This window comes from Anguilla anguilla, chromosome 8 (genome assembly GCF_013347855.1).
Source record: "Anguilla anguilla isolate fAngAng1 chromosome 8, fAngAng1.pri, whole genome shotgun sequence".
Lineage (NCBI taxonomy): Eukaryota > Metazoa > Chordata > Actinopteri > Anguilliformes > Anguillidae > Anguilla > Anguilla anguilla.
Genome location: NC_049208.1, coordinates 12,838,026 through 12,850,633, shown reverse-complemented (window position 1 = coordinate 12,850,633; position 12,608 = coordinate 12,838,026). Strand labels below are relative to the sequence as shown.

At 42.2% G+C, this 12,608-nt stretch overlaps 1 long non-coding RNA gene across 1 annotated transcript; it reads right to left on the bottom strand.

Annotated features, from left to right (window-relative positions):
* Window positions 1–2,216: 2,216 nt before the first annotated feature.
* On the bottom strand, window positions 2,217–12,193 carry LOC118234662. Its single transcript, XR_004766700.1, has 3 exons — window positions 11,911–12,193; window positions 3,367–3,460; window positions 2,217–2,276 (listed from the first exon to the last, which is right to left on the bottom strand). It is a non-coding gene; the product is annotated as an uncharacterized LOC118234662 (long non-coding RNA).
* Window positions 12,194–12,608: the final 415 nt, after the last annotated feature.

Genomic DNA, 12,608 nt, shown 5'->3' with positions numbered 1-12,608 from the left:
AATATGAAATAACATTTATAGGCAACTCCTACTGATAGGGCATCCGTTTCATGATTTGGTACCATTTTTATGGTCTCACTGCAAATGAAAGGGCATTTTACCAGGGTGCCAGAGTTCCTATGAAGCCACTCCATCTAAAAACCTTTACCTATTAATCATTACCATATCAGTTACAGTAACATGACTTAAGAGAGTATATTAGTAGGTAACAAAATGGCCTTCAGCGTGAGTTTATATGTCTGACTAGTACTGCATCTCTTTCATTGCTGAGGGGTTTCATTGACGTGTAATTTCTCATCCGAGCGAACGATAAGCATAATCTTTAGACGCTTAAAGAGAGAAGAGAGAGCGCAAAAGGAAGTTAGCTCGGGAGAAAGAAAAAAAAAAGCCCCCGGGTTTACGCGAGTACGAGCCGAGCGTTTGAAGCAGAAATCTCACTTGGCGCCTGCATTGCCCCCCAGCTGATGGCTGGGGGATGGAATGGCGGCGCTGCCGGTTGGGCGTGTTGTTCGTTAAGGCGCGCGGTTTAACGCGGGCGATCCGGTCGCCGCTGGCAGGTGGCGCGGCGCTCGGAGGAGAGGCCATAAAAGACGGAGAGTGGCACGGGAGGAGCACTAGAGACCAGGCAGGCAGCCAAGCCCCCCCCCGTTACAGGCAGTGGTGGACAGGCAGCGCTGGCCGCAAGCCTGGGTAATCACGGTGGCCCGGGGAGTACAGCGCAGGGGCTTGCCCTGACAGCTGCATTGGATAATGGGGTTAGAGGCACGAGCCGAAGACAGGGGAGGATCTCGGGGAGGTGGGGTGGGGGGGGGGGGGGGGGTTGGAGGTCACGAGGAGGTGCCTGACGGAAAAGGCTGGGAAGGTGCAGGAGTAGGGGGTGCCGTCTGGCGATGAAGGGGAGAAGCCTGTGGATTTTAAAAAGCTTCTTTTTTTTCACGCGTGTGTGTGTGTGTGTGTGTGTGTGTGTGTGTTTTAGCTCTGTTATTTTTCCCAGGCTGACGCATAGTCACTGTGTTCCTGGCTGCTCTGCGGCTTTGTTTCTTTTTGCTCTTGTTGCTTCAGTGATGTGCATATTAATGCGTCTTGCTATAATGACCTTGTAAGCCACACTGGATATGAGCACGTGCCAGGTATACAATAAAAAGGAACAGCACTCCGTTAGAAAATAACATGAGCTTATTTTTTCTGCAGTTGCTGAACTAAGCGTAGATGTGCATGGAAGATTGCATTCTACAGCAGGATTGGGGTCAATTCCATCTTAATTGGGTCAATTCAAGATGTGAATTTAAATTCAATAATGCCCATGATATTCTACTGGGAATTTTTCAATTCATGAATTGAACATAAAATGTAACTAATTTTTTTCAGTTGAATGAAATGAAGTGTAATCAACCCTGGCCTTCTGCACAAATTTGAATACTTATTTTAAACGCTCTGTTAGAGTTGACAAAGGTTATTTTTCACTCCATTCCATCTGTTTGTCTGTCAGTCTGTGAGCAGAATATTTCAAAACTTTTCACACTGGTTGACCAATGAAGGGCATGGCAGTGGGTGTGGTTTTTCACAAAAATGCATGGAACTTCTGAACAGATAATAGAACACAGCAGTACTAGCAGTATTAGTAGTAGTAGCAGCAGTACTCATGATTGTATTAGAACGGTATTGTATTATTTGAGCGGTGCATGTGACTGAGAAGGTGCACATTCATTTAAAAATGATCGAATGGACAACCTGTCATGTGATGTTAACCAGTTTTCCATGCCACAACATGATGCAAAACATTAATAAGCCAATTACATTACTAAAGATTTGAAACAGCTGCCATTTTTCAGGGGAATTTGAATTTAATTATAAGACACAAATTCAATTACTCAACATCACACCGAGCAGGGAAAAAAAACCGCAATAAACTGCCAGCTAAAAGATGGTGAGATGAGATTAAGAGTCTGAATGACTCTAAAGAGTATTTTCTTGATAGAAAGCAGAAGAGGAAGAAAATATGTTATAATATGTTTTTGTTTTTGGTGAGCATTTGTTTCACCTTTGTTCCTCCTCATTCTCTGAGTTGCTTGGCCTCTTGGAGAACATCAAAGTTCAGCCACGGCATGTCCGCCCCACTGCTTCCCCAGGTTACTGTCAGTAATTAAAACCACAGGCAGGGGTTCCAGTGCTGCCTGTCTGTATCACAGCAGGGAGGGGGTGGAATGGGCTAGAGGGGGGTGGGGGGGGTCTCTTTTCAGGAGTGGATAGATCTGGTTCAGCTGAAACAGCCCCATCTGAAATAAACAAGGGGTTAAAATATCAAAGAAAACAGGCAGGCAAATAACAGAGAGGACTGGATGAAGAGTCACTTCCATTACCGTGCTCGCACAAGGGAAACATCAATTTAGACAAAACAAGTACTTTTCATCAGAAAAGAACTACTGCTGTGAAAATGCCCTTGATACACCACTCAATACATGCTCTGTTACTGGGATTTCATGAATAACTGAATGATTCTGTAATATAAATGTATTTTTTTATTCTATAAAAACCCAGTTGATTATATGTTATCAGTCCAACCTTACTATCTTTTTGGCATTTAATTTCTTTAAATAGTATTTTATTTGTTAATGCGCTACATCCATTTACATATTTAACGGTAAATGTATCACATTAATAGTTAAAATGCTATTTAAAAGAAAACAGCACAGCATTGCCCTTGGATTTTTGGTTGATATACAAAAACAATTCCTTATTTAGCTCAAAATGGCTAAATCTAAATTTGTTAGTTCTCACATTCAGAGTGTTCTTTCATATTGTTACTTTTTTTCAGCACAATAGCAATCCTTGGCAGAAGACCAGGTTAATCAAATGATGATGTTGAAGTTTATTAGCCAAATATAATCAACTGAAATCTTTTTTTTTTCTCCCCACAACAGGCTCTTGCTCCTTGCAAACAACTGATTATATTTCATATTTAGTCTTTCCTTCTCATACTGTAGAGGCATCATTCAACTGTTCATTTTGAACATGTCAAAAATGGGTTCCATTTTGAATGTGAAATTGCAAACAGAGCACAGCAACAGCATGGGAGGGATGAAAATCAAACATCTGTCCTGCCGTCAGCTAATTAATTCCACATAAGGGATTAGTCAATCAATCACATCAGTGTAGCTCTGAAATTGCAATACTCAAAGCAAAGTGGTGTCTATATCGGTAGATCAATATAGTGTGAACAGGGTGACAATGTCGCAGAGCATCACGATCCTTGATCTTTGCCACATGGACGCATCAATCTTAGTTCAAGTAAATATCATATAACGTTGATCAGCATAGCCTATGGTGACGCAAGTGTAGTCAATGCTATTCTCTTTGTTTCCTTACCTGTTGCTGCAAGGATGAAAGCAGCCTTCTCCTTCACCACCGGCTTCCCACTTGCACAACTGTCACGGTGTACTGCCATCTTGCCCCTGGAGGACTGAATTACATGCAAAAGCACCTAACTGAAGATAATGCATGGCCCTTGTAATGTGAGATATTGAAAAATATGTGGGTGCTATATCATTAACACAAGGGTTTCAAACTGTGATGTGATATTTCTGCCGTAAGGCTTTTCTGATTCCTCTCTGAACTTGTTATGATTATTAATTGCTTTGCTTCTTTCAATATCCTCCTAGTCATTCTCAGACCCAGTTAAAAACATTATTCTTGCTTACTGTTGTGATAACCAATCCAATGCACTTAAAATAATTTTGTATTGTAATTTATTTTTTTATTATATAAGTATTACCACTAAACTTTCAACCTTGTATCCTGTACTGTTCTGTGATCACCTTTAATCACACTGTTTTATCACAATCACATCACCTGTGATGAAATGCTGTCCGTTGTCCAATCAAGGTCTACATTAGATTTGGATGCACCAAAGTGTGGAGCAGCAGCCCGTCAGCCCTGTACAAAGATTAAAGGCCCCATCCATGTTGCTTTAGCGTGAGGGTATGACATCCCTCAGTGAATGTAACTCGTAAATAATGCATGACACCGGGTAGAAACCGCGGCGGTGTCGCCAACTGAAGGTTATGACATAAGCTGATGTCATTCTCAGTTACCATGGCGTGCGTGTTAATTTAACGTTCTGGAGGACCGTTGCTCTCGAGTAACTGTAGGCTCGGTGTTTGCGCTGGACCCAGCCACACATTACATGCTGCGCACGACACGCGCAATTATTCCGCCGCTATTCTCTTTGCCGGTCATTCGTCGAAGCGCCCGGTACCCCGTAAGTCAGTCCGGATGCGAGGACATCCCAGATAAATAAATAAATGAACGAACAAATAAATAAATAAAGAAATAAATAAATAAAGAAAGAAATAATCCTGGAGCAAACGAAAAGGACGAGGCGAGCACTGTAAATCAATGCTGCACCTGAAGAGCTTCCTCTTCATTAATAGATGAACGGGGGGCTGCGACTGGGACCTGCAGCATTTGAAATAATGCACTGATGATTGCAGTATTGCTGCAGGCTGAAGAATAAAAGAGGCAAAGGAATGAAAAAAATGTCAGATGTCAAATCCCAGGGCCCTAATTGATCCACACGTTTCTTGTACACAAGGTGAGGGCTGGAGAGTATTTTTTATTTTTATTTTTTTATCTTTTTTTTTAACAGGCTCATTAGTGAAAACCTTATACACCAGACCTTGAGAATTAGTTACCCTGCCCTACCAGTCATGGAACATTGATTTTTTTTTATCTTTCTGTATTCATCTAACAAATATTAATCATGCTTTCATGTAACGAATATTTATACGGAGGAACAAGCCCTTGACAGACAGAGCATTAAAAAACAGATGAAGCTGAATACATATTTAATAACATTTATCTCACAATACCTTCAAAGGTGTCTCTATAATTTAAAACGATCATTCATTTTTTTATAAGGCCTCAGCAATACAATAATACGAGAGTGAGGGTGTATGTAAAAAATGTCCATATACACCCACGCACGGTTCATTATGCATCAAAGGGAAATGTACTAAAAAGGTGTTTACGGAAAATGATCAGGTTGTTTACATTAAAATTGCCGTATGATGCCATGAATATGAAATTGGGGTTTGAAATCAATGGAAAAATCAGGTTTTTTCTAGGAAAAGGTTAATATGTGAACCCCAGGGAAACGTTGGCTTAACATAAAGATCAGGCACGAGAGTCAGGGGACCTTGTCTGATTTTTCAACGATTGTCGCATCCAAACACATTTTCTCCTGGAGCACCCTGTTGACCTTTCGGGGGGGGGGGGGGGGCTTCTTATTAAATGCTGTCGTCCATTGTTGTCTCTTTTATTCTGCTGACATGTTTCTCAGCAGGACTCTTTTTAAGGCTTAAGGTGCCGTACTTTTTTTACATGCAGAAAACCACAAAAACTTTGCAATCTGAATGCACATCTCTATCATATATATGTGTGTGTGTGTGTGTGTGCGTGCCTTCAAATGTAGCATATTATTATTATTATTATTATTATTATTATTATTATTATTATTATTATTATATTTCACTCATTTAGCAGATGCTCTAATCCAGAGTGTTTTACAAACGTCAAAGTGGAGAACATCAGTGTTATTCTTAGGAATGCAAAAGTAACATTGCAATTATTACTGCTTTTATTTTAATTTATTAATTATTAGAAACAGCTCCATTGCTGATTTTGCCCTAAACAGTTTCCACGTGGTCTGCAGTGTCCCCTCCAACATTTCAGGGTCCCCTACTATACTCTTCAAATGTCTCCTGCCCACTTACGCCCCCCAAACGCCAACCCCCACCCTATGTTGACCACTCCTTGGGTGTGCTGTGGGCTTCACGGCTTTCTACACACAGTGACCTCCACCCTCCCCAGGCCACTGCTTTCTGATTGGTTGAATGTTTTTTTTTCTCTATTCAAGACTGAAGAACATGACTGACTAATATACTGTATATTTTAGACACTGCATCGCATTAGGTCTCCACAGGACACAGCCCATGGTTAATGCAAGGGGCGGGCAGGGAAAAACACCACTGTGATCAACCACATCAATTACTGACAAGGTACGTATAAGGGCCTGTTCAATCATGCCCATAAGGCAGACGCTTCACCGCACCTTGCATCACGATGACTGAAATATCAACACTAAACCTGCGTACCTGTTTCTTGAATAACACGTACAATCTACAGCACAATCACACAATTCTGCATTCACCAAGAATTTCAGCTGCTGACAGCCATTGTTAATTAATGAAGACATTTATCACACAGCAGGTCTAAAATAGCAGCCATAAAAGTAATGCAGGTTAAAAACGAGACAAGGATCATGTTTTCAGTCCGCTGCTATCGGTTTTCCAGTGGAGGGGTTTCGGTACATTTCAAACAGGACAGAGTCTATAAAGGCAACAGTTTCTGTGAATGACAATGTGTTGCACATAATTTTTTATTATTATTTTTTTAAGTGAGCTTATTCCAAGATAACATACCTCTTTACTTAGAAGGTTGGATAGAGTGGTAGATCCACAATACCACTGATCTGTTCTTTCTGTTCTCATGTTTGCTTTCTCTCCCTCTCTCTCTCTCTCTCTCTGTATCTCTCTCACTGTCTCTTGCTGTCTTTCTCTGTCTCTCTCTCTCTCACACACACACACACACACACAATAGGCAGCACTCCTGATCCTCTCTTATTTTCCAGGAATTTACTTTTATTGAGGTTAATGCTTCAAGGGCAAAGAAAGGGTTCTGAGTAAACAATGGGGTCCTCACAACAAACGTTTAAAGAGGCAGCTATTGCTCTCATCACTGAATCAATACGGAAACTCTTTAGGGCCAAAAATAAATCAAATATTCTGTTGAAGTTTTCATGAACCTCAAATCTCATAAACCTCAAGGTACAAGCAACCCCCCATCCCTTTTTTAAATGCAATTCACCCCCTTATATTTAAAGAGACTCATAATTTTCAGTGAAAGTGTTACAGGAAAGACAGTTTCATTTGAAGAGATTGTGTTGAATAATAATAAACATGACCGACTCCAATAAGTGGCCCAATTGAGCAAAATTTTGTTGAAGCCACACATTTTCTGAGATCTTTTTTATTAACACTTTTTAGTCACGCCTCCACCAACGCGTCTTTTTCAGAAGACTGGCAGCAACAAAAAAAAAACTGTTGAGAGATGGTGAACTCAGATTAGTAAATAAATAAATAAATAAATAGAAATTAAAAACAGCTCAGTGAAAACACCGAGATCAATTCAAATTCAGATGGAAGATAACACGAGCTGAACCAGTGACTCTCTGGGCCAGCGGAAACAAATTATCCCATCTAGCACAAAACGTTATTGCACCCTCTAAAAATGTTGCAGTATGGTTGTGTAAGGCTGAGAGTTGGTGGAGCTGAATAAAAACATCGTAGAAATGTTTTTTACTTGCTATCCTTTCACAGCTCGGGATAAATCTCTAGCCCGCATTTACTAATACTGGTTGCTAGCTATGCACTCTGTGACTTAGCCGTGATTTTGTCACAACCTCCCAACCGATCTTCGAGAGTGTTTTGCATGCGCAAAATAATGTTTTATGGACATGTTTGTCGGAGGAAGTGAATTTTCAGATGGGCTGTTGCATATGGTTTCTTGCTGTAAATATGCTATGGAATACCTCAAAACAGAATTTGCTACCTATAAATTTCCTTTTGGGAAATTTTTAAAATATTTAAAAATTGATATGCTATTTAAAACAAACACATTTTGCGTGGTGGGCTAAAGGACTGCACTGGGCTAATTAGCTGGATTGCCATGGATATAAGATACAGACGTTTCCTGGCTAGCACAAGCTAGTTAGCCAATACGTTAAGCCAAATGGGTAGCTAACCCAGTTTATTTTACCAACCAAAGTTAAGATTAGAATTTTTTTAATAAGTAATTAATTTCTGACAGCAATACCAAAATGGGTGCCAATAGCTTTAGCCTTATATAGCAAACACATAAATATTAAAATGAATGGTATGTTCAAAAAGCCTGAATCACTGCATTAACCGTTATGTGTTAGTATCGTCACTGCACTTGGAGGTGTGAACGGGTGCTACCTGGTAGTATTTGGGGCTCCAGACACAAGACACTTTCTAGCCCAAAATATTACTGTGCACTGGGTTGCCACCGATTCATACCCGCAAGTAAGGGACACAGCTTTTCTCCAAATAGACAGGAAGTTTGCTGCAGGATGTTCTCTGGTGCCTCAGTGAGTCTAGGTGCATGTCACCTGAGCGTGATGAGCAATATAGTTGAGAGATCACTAGTTTGAGGCCGTCATCCCTCATTAGTCCACCATGACTAGCAGTCCACGGCAGCAGAACACAATTGGCTTCACCCTGCCAGGGGACAAGCCTGGTTTAAATCAGCCATGACTCCTCGAGTTATTCACCCATATGCGCATCCCTTGTTGCTCTCTAGACACCTGCAGGTTGCCAGTTGTCATCAGTGAGAGATGTACGTCTCCATTGATCTGAGCATAGCGGTGCTATGGCGCTCTGCTGTGTGGGTTGCTTATGCAGGGAGGGGGTGAGTGGCAGTGCAGGCGAGCGAGCGAGCAGGGCAGGCAGGATTCAGCTGCAGAGCTCCCAGAGTGAGAAACTTTCTTCTCAAAAAATCTGACAGCTAATAATAAAGTAATTCGATAAATAAAGATTAATTGAACGTGGCGGGGGGATGGGGGAGGCATCCGCACACAGACAGCAACTCCCCCCCCCCCCCCCCAGCCAGTAGCTTGAGGGGGATCTGTAGCGTGCTCATGGCAAAATTGAGAAAGCCCACTTCGCTGTCCCCGTACTGCCTCTGTGAGCGTGATTTCTGCCCTTTTCATTCTGCCCCAGCAGCTCATCCCTGACTCTCTGAGGGTACGTGCAGAGGGCACACACACATGCCCCGTCCCACACGGGTGGCAGTCTGGCCTAAAACCATAATGAATTAAGCGAATCTGCTGCACAGAATAAATGTACTTTAAGGCCCATCAAGCAGGATCAAATCAAGCAAAGGCGGTCTGGACAGGTAGGAGGCCCTTCTGTCCCGTACACTAAAATGTTTGTTGTTAAATCAACTCTGATAGAGTACATTTAATCTTTGTTGGATTCACGTAAGCTCGGAACAAAGCACACAAATAGACTCTGTTAGAGCAGAATTAACTTTGATTGTAGGTGACATTGACTGCTCTCACTTGCAGTTTCACAAATAGCCAGAGGAAAAGACGGTGGAGGTTTTAATCAAGGACTGCCATTGCCCCATTGTATTATTGAGAAAGCCATTTCAATGTTTAAAATATATATTTTAGATGGATTTTCAGTTTGGATAGATCAGGTGATGTGCAAAAATACAAGCCTCGCTCTAGGCAAGACAGAGGTGGAGAACACAGGCACCGAACCAATAATGTAGGAAAATAACAAGTGTGCCACAGGAGGATGCAAACACTCATTTAAACCTTAATGTGGTAGGTGCCCTGATTAGCTTGTGTACAACCACCCCTGTGTCACACCTTCAACTCATTAAGGAAATATCACCAGGCCACTTACCACTTTTGCCGCATGTGCTAGCACCATTAGCCGTAAAATTGATTTGGACAGGCCTCTTTTCATCAGCGGTAGTTGATTACGCCTCGCATTCAATAACTGCACGACATGTCACTTAGAATGGGCCCTAATGCTGCCTCTTGATAGCAGTGTCACACCATTCTCATACGGACGTGCCACTTTATGCCAAAAACCTGGCTGGCAGAAAATGGAACAATATGTGCACTCTGTGAAAATCAGCACCCTGCGAGTAGGATTCAAGAGAATACTGATGACCCGATTTTTCAGAGGGAACGGAAGACAACCGTCACCACGGGTTACGTTTTAAAGCAGACAGACAAATGCGCTGGTCCCGCGCGTGGACCTTTCTGCGAGTGCACTTCGAAAAACTCAATTACCGCAAAACAAGCGCACGGCACGGCGAAAGTCGCTCTCCGAGTGATCCAGGAAGGAGTCCGGAGGCCTAATCCGACTCGCCGGTGTCGGCAGTAGACACCACCTGATGCTTTAAATGAAGTGATTATGCCCCGTGGCATGCTGTGTCTTTTATTGAAGGGTTTAAATCTGCTTACCAGCTTTCGATGAGCCGTACCTGCATGAGTGGGCTCTGTAACCCCCCCCCCCCACCGGTCCCCCGCCCCTCGTCTGCTGGTGAGGGCCGCCGTCCCTGCCGAGGCTATGCATTAAACGGGGGCGAAGGGGGCTGGGGTTCTACCTCTCCCTGCGGGGGAACCGCGCCCGACCAAGGGAGCCAGTCTCGCACTCGCAGCAGACCCGACGCAGACCGAACTTTAAGGGGTCATTAAGGAAAGAGAGAGAGAGAGAGAGAGAGAGAGAGAGAGAGAGAGAGAGAGAGAGAGAGAGAGAGAGAGAGGGGCTAATGAGAAACGGCAACAACTGCTTTTGCGCTCCGGCTGTGCCTTTTAACGCACCCAATTTATCCCACGCCACTGCCGCCAGCCTCTTTCATATTCCCCCTTAAATGAGATTATTGGGCTTTCATTGTCAAATTGAGGAGAAAAAATTGTGATGATGCTGGATGTGAGATTTAAGAGGTTACTTTAAAAAAGAGAATAAATCCAATTCCACATGATGGAATCAGACCGTGCACCTTCCCTTCAACTGGATAGCCTGTTTTTATGGCAATTCATTCTCAACTGATATGTTTCCAGAAAGCTAAGTAACCATGCTATTAAAATAATAAGCAGTGTTGCGAAATGCAGTAAAAAATGCATTAACTGGCTTTAAGCATACACTAAGTGTGGTTGCCAGATGGAGGGTAAAAAAGTCCAAAATGAGGGGATTTGACAAATTCACGAGTAAAAATGCATGGGAGTCAAGAATACATGACTCAGAGGGGAATACAATCCCCAGCAACTGGCAAAAAGGCAGTAATGGACTGCAATTCAAAATCTATATCTAAGATGTTTTCTGTAATTTTTCCAAACATCTCAAAAAAAAAAAATAGAATGATTTGAAGTGTCCACTTATCACATTTCTCTGTACAGGCTCTGTTCTGTTTGAAAGTCATAGAGCTACAGTATGTGTAGATCCAGTCCAGTTAAAAATAGTATGCTTTTATTACTTTGAGTGACAGGTTTTAATGAAGCATCTTTTATTTTTATTCAACCCAATTGTGTTCTCTATTTTGAAGCTTTCTCCCATTTTTGGAACGACCAATCACATACATCTATCCCAATCACTGACATGATAACTGCCAATCTGGGAGGGTGAAGCCTTGTGATCTGCAGATCTTCAAAGAATGTACTTTTTATTTATTTATTGTACAATTACAATGTATTTTTTCATTCATTTAAATGCCTGCTGGGCTGAAAGCTGAGTAAGAAATAAAGCATTTGTTTTAATGTGTTGCAAAGTTAAGGATATAAAGGTTTATTGAAAATTGTGATTGAATCCAAGTCTCAGAGTTTCAAAAAACTGTTCTGATAGGTCATTAATCTGAAAGCCTTGTGATCTGCATCTATCTGATTGAGTCGAATCCATCTTAGAGCAAAGTAATTATGTATACAGTTAATATTTGGGTTGTGCATGACAGGGGGCTGTCACAAACACAGAGTAGATAATGATAGTCTTGAGGAATCATGTCATTAGATTTTGTTTTCTTTTAGTTTTGCTCCGCTTTACAATGCAAATGGAGACAACAGTTCGAAGCCATGCAATGTTTCTGGAACCGATGACAAAATGTCACATGCGAACTGCATTGGATTGCCACATTTTCCATATTAGGTTCATGAACTGTTTTGTTTTCTGGGGTATTAAATGTATGATTTACACAGCTGTGCATCCCCCCCCCCCCCCCCCCCCCCCACACACACACACACACACTTTTTTGCGTTGGTACCGTCATATTTGATCCGTGGACGCTGCGGCGAAGAGCGGAGCGACTTCGGCTACACCTGGAGGAGCGTATTCATCCAGGAATATATAAACGCGGAGTGATCTAATCGCGGGCTCCGCGCTGGCTGCGCACGGCACTTTAGCATTCTCACACTGTGGTCTGAAGCCCCCTAATCCTTCTCTTTTACTGCTGATTTATGGCTGCACATGGTGTGCTGAAACCCAAATCTTTAGGGGGGCGGTGGCAGATGGCACGGCTTTTAAAGGAAAGCAACATCAATATGAGGTAACGGGGGGGAGGCGGGGGGGTGGACTAGGCGGCTCCCTTCAAAACAAAAGACCTTCAGAGGCAGGCACTTAATTGGTGTTTTGTTACCGCCTAACGCAAGGCATTGAATCTCAACACTGTTCCACAAATTAGGGAGGTTATTACGCTATTAATGAGCACACTACAGGTGACATTCAGCAGTAATTTTGGGTTTACGTGAAGTATGCATCTCTGTGTTCATGCTTTAAATGAACAATATTTTCGCCAATGCAAAATAGACAGGATATCTATCTTTAAAATCATTTATGCTAATGGAACAGTCACAAGTTACCCCCTGAAAGGTAGCTATTCGCTGGATAATGACATTCTTCATTATGACATCATGCATAGAGTACCAGAAATGCAGGAAGTCAGTGCTTTGGTGATGGCCTTCA